Below are 12,748 nucleotides of genomic sequence, written 5' to 3'. Positions count from 1 at the left end.
TCGACAAGTACCAACCACATTTAGGGTACGAAATCGTCAAGTTAGGGGTGAAACCCGCATCTTGTCGATTAAGTCCCATTCCTTGATTTTTATTCTCGCCAAAGTCCCGAATGTTCCAATCATTTAGAGATGTGTAGTAACCGGAAGGGTAAGATACCGTTAATCGCTTCTCGACGAGAGTATCTTACTTATAGGCCAAAGCACAATATCTCTAAATCGAAAGGACTTTCGACCCACTTTGGAATTGTCGACGTTTCTCTACCCGAAATATTCCTATGTTTTATTGAGCCTCTCTTTTATGTATCTCAATTTATATGTGATTTTATACTTGAACGTTCATTCGTTTCGAAATGTCGTTTTAATCATTTCGCACGTTATCGCAATCACAAACAATAATAATCCTCGTGAACAAACTAAATTTATACCCTTACGCAACTTATGTGTTATATTTGTCGAATGTATGTTGGAAACTTATGCCCTGTGTGAACTTTACTTGGTACATGAACATTTACTTGCTTTTACATACACAAACCTTGTTTTCGATTAATGATCAAAGTCTCATCTTTTCCTTCTCTTTCGATCTTTTAGATGTCGTCTAGCTCCTCCAAGAGACTCAAGTCTAGGAAGGGTTCGACTTCCTCCGCCATGCCTCAAAAAGATTGCATGAAATTCATGGCCAAACAATTTGCTAAAGTCCTACCCGACATCGTTAGCAAGATTCAAACCGATTCACCGCATGGCTCTGTTGACTCAAAGGCAGACAAACCCAAATCGACCTTCCAATTTAAGCACTTCATGGCTTGTAAACCCTTAGAATTTACTGGCAAGAATGGCGCTACCGCCATGATGAACTGGTTTGATGCCATCGAGCTTACCTTCTTGCAAAGTGGTTGCCCTGACGAACTAAGAACCTTGAATGCAACTGGGGTGTTTCGTGAAAAGGCACTCGAGTGGTGGACGACTGAACGCAACAAAAGGGGAAACGAGGTTGCACATGCTATGCCTTGGGACGATCTCAAACAGCTTATGAAAGACCACTTCTGTCCTCCTCATGAACTCCAAAAATTGGAGAACGAATTTTGGAACCTTACTCAGAAGGGGAGTGACATGGATGGCCTGATTACGCGCTTTAAACAACTCAGTGTTCTCTGTCCTGGACAAGTTGAAACCGTACCCAAAACCATAGCCAAGTTCGTCCGTTGTGTTGCACCTTCCCTGACAAACCATCTTGCCTCTGCCAATCCCCAAACCATCGAAGATGCTTATCGTATAGCCACCGAACTTAACAACAACTGCGTTCTCCATGGAACTTATGACAAGGTGTCAACAAAGAATGCACACCAAGCTACTGTTGACTCTTCTGATGAGCCCAAATCCTCCCAACAGTCTAAGAGGAACCAAGGCAAGAAGCGGAAGGCTTCAAGCCAAAACTGTGCGGTCGTCACTCCGCCAAACCCACAACCTCTACAAACTGTGCCTGCTTTTGCCAACAATGAAACCCCACGCAAGGTGTATACTGGAACGCACCCAAAGTGTGACAAGTGCCGATATCATCACCCTCTAAACACTCAATGTCGGAAGTGCGACAGGTGTGGCCGAGGTGGGCATACCGCCCCATTCTGCCGCTACACCACTCATGTCAACCAAAACCAAGCTCTCTTAGCTCCAACCCAAGTCGCTCCTGTGCGAGCATGTTTCACGTGTGGTGATACCAACCACATGGCCAATGTGTGTCCTCAACGATATCAACCACAACAGCCTCGACAGCATCTACCACAGCCACAACCCCAGCAGCAACAACAACAGGTCCAAGAACCCGCTAGGGGTCGAGCTTTCCTCCTCACCACTGCTCAGGCTCAAAACGCAAACGACGTCATTACCGGTACGTTTCTTGTGAACCATATTTACGCTTCTTGTCTATTTGATACTGGCGCCGATAAGAGTTTTGTGTCGCTAGAATTCGAGCAATTGCTTAAGTGTAAACGCTCTAAGTTGCCAAAATCTTTCGCTGTCGAAGTCGCTAATGGTAAATCCGTCACTGTTGATTCCGTTCTTCCCAATTGTTCCTTGATTCTCAACGATCATACGTTTTCGATCAACCTTATACCTATGCAAATGGGTAGCTTTGACATCATAGTAGGCATGGACTGGCTTAGGCGAGTTCGTGCTGAAGTTGTTTGTTCTGAAAAGTTTATCCGCCTTCCTCTTCCAAACGGTGATTCTCTACACGTCTATGGTGAGAAACCTTCTCAAGGTCTCAAGCTTATGTCGTGTATCCATGCGAACAAATGCTTACGCAAGGGTACCTTCGCTTTTCTTGCCCACATTGTGGAAAAGAAGGACAAAGGCCCAAGTATAAGCGATGTCCCTGTCGTACGTGATTTTCCTGATGTATTTCCCGACGATCTTCCTGGTCCGCCTCCTGCTCGTTCGGTCGACTTTCGAATCGATTTAGTGCCTGGCGCTACGCCCGTCGCTAAATCCCCCTATCGTCTAGCACCCTCTGAGATGCAAGAGCTCTCGAGTCAACTTCAAGAGCTTCTTGACAAAGGCTTTATACGCCCTAGTACTTCTCCTTGGGGCGCTCCCGTTTTGTTTGTCAAAAAGAAAGATGGATCATTTCGTATGTGTATTGACTATCGTGAGCTCAACAAGCTTACTATAAAAAACCGATACCCTTTTCCTCGCATTGATGACCTCTTCGATCAATTGCAAGGCGCAACCTGCTTTTCAAAGATCGATCTTCGTTCTGGGTATCATCAACTTCGAGTACTCGAAGAAGATGTACCTAAAACCGCTTTCCGTACGCGTTATGGTCATTACGAGTTCGTGGTCATGCCCTTTGGTTTGACCAACGCACCTGCTGTTTTCATGGATTTAATGAACCGCGTGTGCAAAGCATACTTGGACTGTTTTGTGATCGTCTTCATCGACGATATTCTCATCTATTCCAAGACGCAAGAAGAGCATAAACGACACTTGCACCTTATCCTTGAACTCCTTCGTACTGAACGTCTATACGCCAAATTCTCCAAGTGTGAATTTTGGCTAAAAGAGGTTCAATTCCTTGGTCATACTGTCAACGAACTTGGAATTCACGTTGACCCCGCTAAAGTCGAAGCTGTGAAAAATTGGATCGCACCTAAATCCCCATCTGAAATCCGCTCGTTTCTTGGTCTTGCTGGTTACTATCGTCGTTTCATCTCCAACTTTTCAAAAATCGCTGTTCCTTTGACCTCCTTGACTCAAAAAGAGAGACCTTTTGTTTGGGGTCCCGAACAAGAGGAGTCATTTCAAACGCTCAAGGACATGCTTTGCAATGCTCCTATCCTAACGCTTCCTGATGGTAATGATGATTTTGTCGTGTATTGCGACGCTTCAAACCTCGACCTTGGTTGTGTTCTTATGCAACGTGACAAGGTTATCGCTTACGCATCGAGGCAACTCAAAATTCATGAGAAAAACTATACTACCCACGACCTTGAACTTGGTGCAGTCGTTTTTGCATTGAAGATTTGGCGACACTGCCTCTATGGTACTAAATGTGTGGTCTTCACCGACCATAAGAGCCTTCAACACATCTTCAACCAAAAAGAACTGAATATGCGTCAACTTCGTTGGGTGGAATTGTTAAACGACTACGATTGCGAAATCAAATACCACCCAGGTAAAGCGAATGTAGTAGCCGACGCTCTTAGTCGTAAAACTCATGTCAAAAGTATCCGTTGTTTCCAACTCGTCCACGATCTTCAAAATCGCATAGGTAACGCTCAGTACACATCCGTTAATGAGGGTAACCTCTACAACGAGATGCAATGTGGTGCTGAAAATAGTCTCGTGTCCAAATCTGATGGCATTTTATACTATCTCAATCGCATCTGGATTCCCAACCGTGATGATCTTCGCAAATTCCTGATGAAGGAGGCCCATAACACGAAGTATTCTATTCACCCTGGTGCCGACAAGATGTACCATGATATGCGTACATCCTATTGGTGGCCTGGAATGAAGAAGGATATAGCCACCTTCATCTCAAAATGTCTCACATGTTCCAAAGTGAAAGCTGAACATCAACGTCCCTCTGGCTTACTCAAACAACCAAGAATTCCTATCTGGAAATGGGAGAGCATTGCCATGGATTTTATCACTAAGCTTCCTCGCACTACTGCTGGTCATGACAGCATTTGGGTAATCGTTGATCGATTGACCAAGTCAGCTCACTTCCTCCCTATTCGTGAAGATTTCAAAGTCGAGAAATTGGCTAAGGTCTACATGAAGGAGATAATCTGTCGTCATGGTATTCCCATCGACATCATTTCTGATCGTGATGCTCGTTTTACGTCTCGTCTCTGGCAAACTTTTCAATCTGCTATGGGTACTAAACTCAACCTTAGCACTGCCTTCCATCCTCAGACTGACGGTCAAACCGAGCGTACTATCCAAACCTTAGAGGATATGCTTCGTTCATGCGTAATAGATATTGGTGGCAACTGGGATTCACACTTGCCCTTGGTCGAATTCTCGTACAATAACAGTTATCACGCGAGTATCCAAATGGCACCTTTCGAAGCATTGTATGGTCGTAAGTGCCGTTCGCCTATTTGTTGGCACGAGATTGGTCAAGCCCAACTCACCGGTCCCGAGCTTATACAAGAGACGACGGACAAGATTTTACAGGTTCGAGACAACTTGTTGAAAGCCAGGAGCCGACAAAAGAGTTACGCTGACAAAGGACGTAAACCTATGGAATTCGAGACAGGTGACTTCGTACTTCTCAAGGTATCCCCTTGGAAGGGCGTGATTCGATTTGGCAAGAAAGGGAAACTCGCACCTCGCTACGTCGGTCCCTTCAAAATTCTCGAGAGGATTGGCGAGGTTGCGTATAGACTAGACCTGCCCGAAGAACTCAGCAATGTACACCCTGTCTTCCACGTTTCCAACTTAAAGAAATGTCTAGCTGACGAAGGACTTCACGTTCCCCTCGAAGACTTGCAAGTCAACGAAACGCTTCACTTTGTGGAAAAACCGGTCGAAATCATGGACCAAGGAACCAAGCAATTGAGGCGCAGTCGAATTCCTATTGTCAAGGTTCGATGGGAAGGAAAACGTGGCGCTGAATTTACTTGGGAACTTGAAAGTGAAATGAAGTCGAAGTATCCTCATCTTTTCCCCGAGTCTTCCTAAATTTCGGGACGAAATTTCCTAAAGGAGGGGAGACTGTAACGCCCGGCTATTTGGTACTTTCCATTTATAGCAAGTTTGATTCGTAATTCTATTTTTGGAAACTTTGTATTCTTGTAATCGTTTCTTCCCTTGTAATCTTTATCAAATCGAGACTTGGATCATTAATGAAGCTTGTATTTTGTTACATCTATGTTAAACGCATTCTATGTATACTCGTATGTTCGATTTGGTGAATCAATCTATGTTTAATCGTGATTCTTGGAAACTATGTGCGAAACTTGTAATTAAACTAAACTTATGCATGGAAAAGTGTTTTGAACGAGAATGACACTTAATTTGATACTTATACGCTTGATTATACTTGGTTTATACTCCTCGTGCTTAATCATAACCTAATCTATGCTTTTGTGGCGAAAATGGTCCTTAAAACACCTTAATTGCATCAAATAACAACTATAGGGGCCAAATATGTCAAAAATCAAACTTGTTTCCAAACCCCAAAGGGCTCACGGCCCGCGTGAACTTACCTGGATATCCCAGGCGGGCCGCGTGAGGTCCCTGTTCGGCAGAAACTTGGACAGTCGCGACCAGCACCAATTTTGAGCGGGATTCTTGAGTTTAAACCGAGTTTTGGCTCTTGTAATCACCTCTAATCAACCCTAATCACTCCCCTATAAGTACCCAAGCTCCCCCCAAGCACTTGGACACTTTCACCACTCTCAAACCTCACCAAAACACTCTCAAATTCAAGCTCAAAGCTGCATTTTCGGGCAGATTGGTACACCTACACTAAAAGTGGTATAACTTGCTCATTTCTTAACGAAATTGCTTGATTCTTTTTCCTACTTGCTTGGTTAATCATGTAGTTTGATTCCTTGACTTCTCCTTGGAGAAATCAGACCTGGAATTGCTCCGAAATTGACCAAAAACTTTCTGTTTTGTTTCAAACTTATGCAAACTTCATCTAACTTGTGTGAAACACATCTCAAACCAATGTCCTAATGCTTACAACCCCTCTTATGGTTGGTTAAGCTTAAAAACATGGTTGAGACATCTAAATCAGAGGTTAAAATCTCATAAACTTTCTGTTTTTAATTAGGGTTTTACCCACAAGTAATGTTCAAGTGTGAAACTTGTTGAATGTGTGATGGTTGGATTAGCTTGGGCTATCCTTCATAAGAATCCACTCATTACTTGATGTTTTGCTATAGATTAGTTGTTGTTAATACCTTGATACTTGTATGTTCATGACCCTCCTTGTTGTTTATAACAACAAGTGTAGTGGTGAACAATAGAGGTGCCTAAATGGAAGCTTGTTCTTCCTACCTCATGTATGTATTCTATGACACAAAGAGGTACCTAAATGGAGACATTAATCTCCTACCTCATGCTTGAATCATAAGACTTGTAAACTATATAATATCTAAGTTATTCTATATGTATACATCTAAGTAACTAAGACTTGATGATGACTTAATAGTTATTTGTTAAGTGGACGTTACATCATCTATGACCATGCCCTTGTTACGACTCTAATGGATCTTAGAATCCATGAAATCATACCAACTCTTTTGAGTTTCAATAGTGTCAAGAACAAGAGTTATGCGTACAAGATGATTATTTTCACCTATGTTACTTTCTATATATTAAAAACTCCGAATCTATAATCTTCCGTTATACGCCAAACTCACACACCTACGTTTCCTTGTGTAGAAGGACAAGGTGCTCCGAACTAATTCATCTACAAACTTGCTCTCGGAATTTCAAGTCACCACTTGTAAACCGTGAGTATACTCGTACTTTTCCCCTTTTTACTTTTACTACTTTTGGGGTGTAACATGTTTACCTATTGAAACTTACACATGAACTTTTGTCTAAACACATGAACATTCCTATAACATGCTTGTATATGTGATGACTTGATACTTTAAATTTGGGTGATTCTTATGTGTTGAACTTATCATTAACTTCGTACAAGCCAAACCTTGACATATGTAGCGCTATAGGATTAACGACCCGCCTCTACTGAAACTTTGGTTATGTCATGAGCAAGTTGCGTTTTCTTGGTTTGATATGTTATACACATGCCATGTTTAATGTTTATCTTGAATCGCATGCTTGCTATGAGGAATTGTTCACACTTTTGTCTTATGCTATGTATGTACCAAACTTGTATACTCGCCTTTGCTTTTGCATTGAATTATTTTAAACATGTTACAGGTTGATGAGGACGATGCTAAGAAAAGAAATAGCGTTGATGCCTAGATACACATATAGACGTTAGGGTTTAATATGTTGTATCAAATTTTGTTATGTTATCATGTTGTTTTGTTAAACTTGTTGTATTTGAATTTCTTGTAATGTTGACTATTTGAAGTTATGAAATGAAATGAAATTTGGATTTTCTAAATATTGTCACAAATAGCGTTATGATGTCTCTAGCAATCTTCACACTTCGTCTCATCCCGATGTTTCCGCCATTGGTTGGGGTGTGACAACTCCCCTCTTAAACTCCACTCACACCCCAATTTGATGGCGACACTCCCCTCTTAGGTGACTTGTTTTTCTATTAAAAAAAATTCATTGGTTGATTGAATGGGGGGGGCACCTTCTCTCTCCTCCCCTCTTCGGTGCCGGCTCCCCGATTTGGCTCCCCCGATTTGGCCTCCCGCCTTGATGGCGGCACCGCCCCTCTTCGGCGAACTTGGTCCCCGCATGGGGTCACCGAGGGTGCCCCCCTCACCCTTATAATCAACTAATTTTTTGGAAAGATAATGTTCAATCAAGTTAGTCAACTGTGTTTACTTTAACTGTCTTTGTACGGTTACTAAAAAGTAAAAACCTTCTAAACGCTATAGTTCATGTAAATATCACCCCCATAACCATCATCTCCCCTTCTAGGCAGCAATCATGCTTTTTGACGTTTAGCCTTATAATGTCCCCCCTCTCTCTCTACGCAAATTTATCTAACATCTCTAAAATCTAAATACACACCTTGTGTTTTGAAGAATCACATTAAAAGTTTGGGTCCATTTCAACCCATCAGACAATCTCATTGTTTTTTTTTTTTTTTTTTTTTGAACGGCAAATTTGGATCACTGACGGACCACTAGAGTATCATCGTGCCACCAGTGTAACCACCCGATCATATCCATCTCCACTAGACAATCTCATTGTACATGTTTAAATATCCAAAAACCTTAACCCTAAATATCCATTGTCACAGCCGTATTAGCAATACCAATCGACCAAATCAATGACAATACGCACTAAAGAACGGTGAATTCCATATGGAGAGCTCAATAACTTGAATCGACCTCCAATCGAGCAATCTGTCCACAGATTCAATAACTTTGAATCAATCTCCGATTTGTTCACATAATCTTTATTGCCACACCGTATTTTTAAATACAAATAAAGTTTAGTGTTTTAGCAATTTATAAATAAAAAAGATAATAAATACGTATAAGTTAATAAATGATTTCCATTAATTATTAATTAAAAACTACTAAAAAAAACATAAACAAGCTACAACTCTAGCAGTTTGAGAATCTTCGCCTTTAAAATTTCAACCCCTTCACGAGTCGATTTCTATTTTCAACTCCTCATACTTGGTGCTAAAACTCTTTAACTTTGTGAGCAATTTATCCAATTTCTCATCACGAGCTATAGAGGTTGTAGCTCATTTTGTCGTTGCCTTATCCCTCCTGATTGGACGTTGTCGTCCGTGTGGTAATTAGTGAATAATCTCGTTGAGATCCACAAAACAACGTGCATCCGAACCACTACTCGTATTATCGGTTGTCTCTGACGTCTTCCGTTTTGATCTGCTAAAGTATTTCGGGTAGCACTGCCAACTTGCAGTCAATTAAATTTGATAGTTCTAAAGACTTTAGTTTATGGTTGCGGTTGGTAGTGTTATTGATTTGGGTCGTATTGTGATGGATGCGAAGAAGGCATCCAAAACGGGTTGCATTTGTTTGATTTGTTGTGATCCTTTTTTTTCAAAAGTGTGAAGAGAGCATTATAAGGTATTTTGAGATAGTGGGTTACTTTTGATGAAAGGTGTGTCTATATGTGTGTGTAAATATAGATGTGAGTTGTATTAAATGAAGAAAATTTAAGAAATATATTTAATTAATTATACCGTTGTGTTTTGAATTTTGATTTTGTAAAAAGCCTCAAGTATATAGGGTCATGAGGGGTTCTTTCTCATGGAGAGAGCTCCATGCCAAGGCACCTACTAGCGTGGTCCACATGTATACGCAGCGTTGTTTCACGCATGGCTTTTGACCACATCATCTTCGTGATTGTGCCCATTCTCCACGTTGTATCGACTTATCGCCAACAAAAAAAATAACTTTTAGTGTTTAAATAGAAAAACAAAATCTATCATTGACAAACCAAACTCCTTGTATTAGACTAGACGGTATGGGGGCCGGCTAAGGCCCGGCGAGCCCCGGCGCCGGTCCCCCACCCCCCCCCCCATCCTTTTCCGGCTTCCCCAGCAACCCACGGCCGTTCTCGCCGGTCCTCCCTTCTCCTTCCTTCTCTCACATATACCTATACATACATACATATATATACATAAAGGGGTTCACACCCCACCCCTAGGTTCATCCCCTCCAAGCCACTCCTACATGGCGTCGACGTGACGGCCCATCCCCTTGGGAATGAGGCTCTCCATACCCCTTAGTCTTATTGGTACTATGTTAGATTTTTTTTGAAAGGTATAAAGATTCTATGATATATATAACAAGGCCAGCATAGCTGTAAAACCCAAAATCACTAAAGGCTTTTCATTTGCTGATAGACCACCACCCTATTGCTTAGTTTAACATTATTATTTGCATCTTTGTAATTTTAAATATTTTTTAAAACCATATTGATTTTTATACAACTCTGGTCAATGAAAAGACACAAATATATGAGTGGTTGTTGATCTCCCTAGATGACTACAAAAAAGGCTATCCTCGAAGATACTTAAATAATCAACCCAAGCTTATCTCAAGGTTGGTAGGGTAATACAAAAGAAAATATGATAAAAGAAAAAAACTAACTAATTTTCTTATCGACACTAGTAATATCACATTTCAAGTTATATATTAAAAAGATTGGTTTTTTTTAAAGACACGCTAACTTATTTAAAAATTAATACATACATATTGTAAGGTATCTTTTACCTCTGAAATAGAAAAAAAAACACATTCTATCACCACACATGTATTTTAAAGACTTTGAAAGAAAAAAAAAGTTAACCATTAATCATACACCTAAAACCAATTTTGTAGAAGGAGCTAGACGCTAGTCGGGCGGTGAGGTACCGTATAGGGATTAATCGTGATTAATCGGTATGGACTTTTTATGTATATTTTTACAAAATTATATAAATATATAGTTAACTTTATACTTTTTATATACAAATTTACAAGTTTAGGAACCATATGTAAAGTTGTGAAAGATAAAGGGGGTTAAATGTTAAAATACACAAACTTAATTAAACCTAACCCACATCTCTTTCATTACACGCCGCTATTCCCCCTCAATTCAGACATGGCGACAAGAGAAAGAAGACCTAGCCCCAATTTTGGTTCCAAACGATGTAAGAACTCATTCCGTTAGATCGATTTGGTGCAGTTTTGACCGATTAGGTCCGATTTTTGATCGAATTTCCCTGATTTTGTATGTGTCGGCTGTAAATGATAAGATAAAAATAGGTTATAACTAAAATTTGGGCTTTAAAGGTTTCAAAATTTGGGTTTATTGGGTCAAAAAACATGGGGCCGATTAGTCCGATTTTCACCGACTTTGACCGATTTTCACTGACTTTGACCGATTTTGACCATAACTGATTTTTTGACCGACGAGGTAAAAATTAGGCAGTAACCCACCGACTAGCGCCTAGGCGGAACATTGCCTAAAAGGGACAATTGCATATTTTTCCTTATAAAACTTTTTAATTGCGTATTTACCCAACTTAAAATTAAAATTGCATATATCCCATTCCTTAACTAATAAATTGTAAATTTATCCATTTTGATTTATTTCATTAAACAAGTTATATAATGACTTTTTTACCCTTACTTTTTTTACTGAAACTCAAAAAATGTCACTAGAAAAATACCACCAATAACAATAACAACAATAATAAATAATTAGTTAAGTTAGAAAAGAACAAAAAATATTATCCTTGTAATAATATATGCAACGAATTATTTACACACATAATGCAATACAAAATGTTTGGTTAGACGGCCCGTTATGGTTCTTCTCATCCTGAACTTTCATTTCCCACATCACCATTCCTTCCATTCTTCCTCTCCATCCCCACACATATGTTAGACTAAACGGTATGGGAGCCGGTCTTGGCCCGGCGCCGCACTCCCACACCGCCCCCTTTAGAGCGTCCCGGCTTCTCCGTCTCCCCAGCGACGAGCATGACGGGCCATCATTCTCTCTCTCTTCATTCTCTCTCTCTTTCTCTCTCTAAAAAATCAAATCAATTATATTTTTTAACTGTTTTTATAAATAGTGTGGGGCCACATCCTCTACCCTATTGGTACATTCCCTTTAGACCAATCCTCACTCTCGATGACGTGGCGGGTGACGTGGCGACTCATCCCTCGGGGATGAGCCTAACCATACCGATTAGTCTTATGGTCATCCCCATACCAACCCTTCCAAATACATGGGTTACATATTCAGCTTAGCCTTCTTAGAAAACAGTGGGTCCGGATGATAATTAGCCACTCAATCTTGTGAACTAAACGAGACCTAAATAGGAGAAAAGGGATACTTTTGTTAAACATTTAATATATAAAATTAAACTTATTATTAATAATGTAAAAAAGTAGATAACTAAGAGGTTGTTTGTTTACCTCTTAATGAGTCTTTTAATGGTTCAGAACTCTTACTGGTTCAACACTTAATAGTTCAGACTGTTTGTTTCGCGAGCAAATGTCTGAATGGTTCATACATTTGACTCTAAATGGTTACTGGTTCAGCACTTAATGGTTCAAACTGATTGTTTCGCGAGCAAATGTCTGAATGGTTCATACATTTGCCTCTGAATGGTTAAGCATTATACTGAGTCTGAATGGTTAAGACCTCTAATCTGAATTGGTCAGACATTTGTCTTTGAATGGTTAAGTATTATACTGGCTCTTAATGGTTCAGACGTCTTACTGGTTCAACACTTTCTATTAAAAAAAGAATTAAATATTTAAAAGAAATAAATTTTTTAATCATTTAACAATTATGGTGGGTCCCACACCAATCCCCACCCCCTTAAACAAAAACCTGCTACCACCGTAAAGTATACAGTAGCTTCTCGCCGGAGCTCAAACGACAACCAGCAACCACCGTATATAACAACTTCTTGAACCTACAACCACCATCATTCTTACTCTTTCACATTGGAAACAAAACAACAATGACTGTCCTCTGTTCAGCAGCAACTCAGACCTGAAAACAAAAGTATTCGACAAGTTTGTTTTGGTTGGTGGATGTGATGGAGATGACTGGTGAATCGATGATGGTGCGGTGGATATGATGGATGATGGTG

The sequence above is a fragment of the Helianthus annuus genome, chromosome 1, assembly GCF_002127325.2.
Source record: "Helianthus annuus cultivar XRQ/B chromosome 1, HanXRQr2.0-SUNRISE, whole genome shotgun sequence".
Lineage (NCBI taxonomy): Eukaryota > Viridiplantae > Streptophyta > Magnoliopsida > Asterales > Asteraceae > Helianthus > Helianthus annuus.
This window is presented reverse-complemented; position numbering follows the sequence as displayed.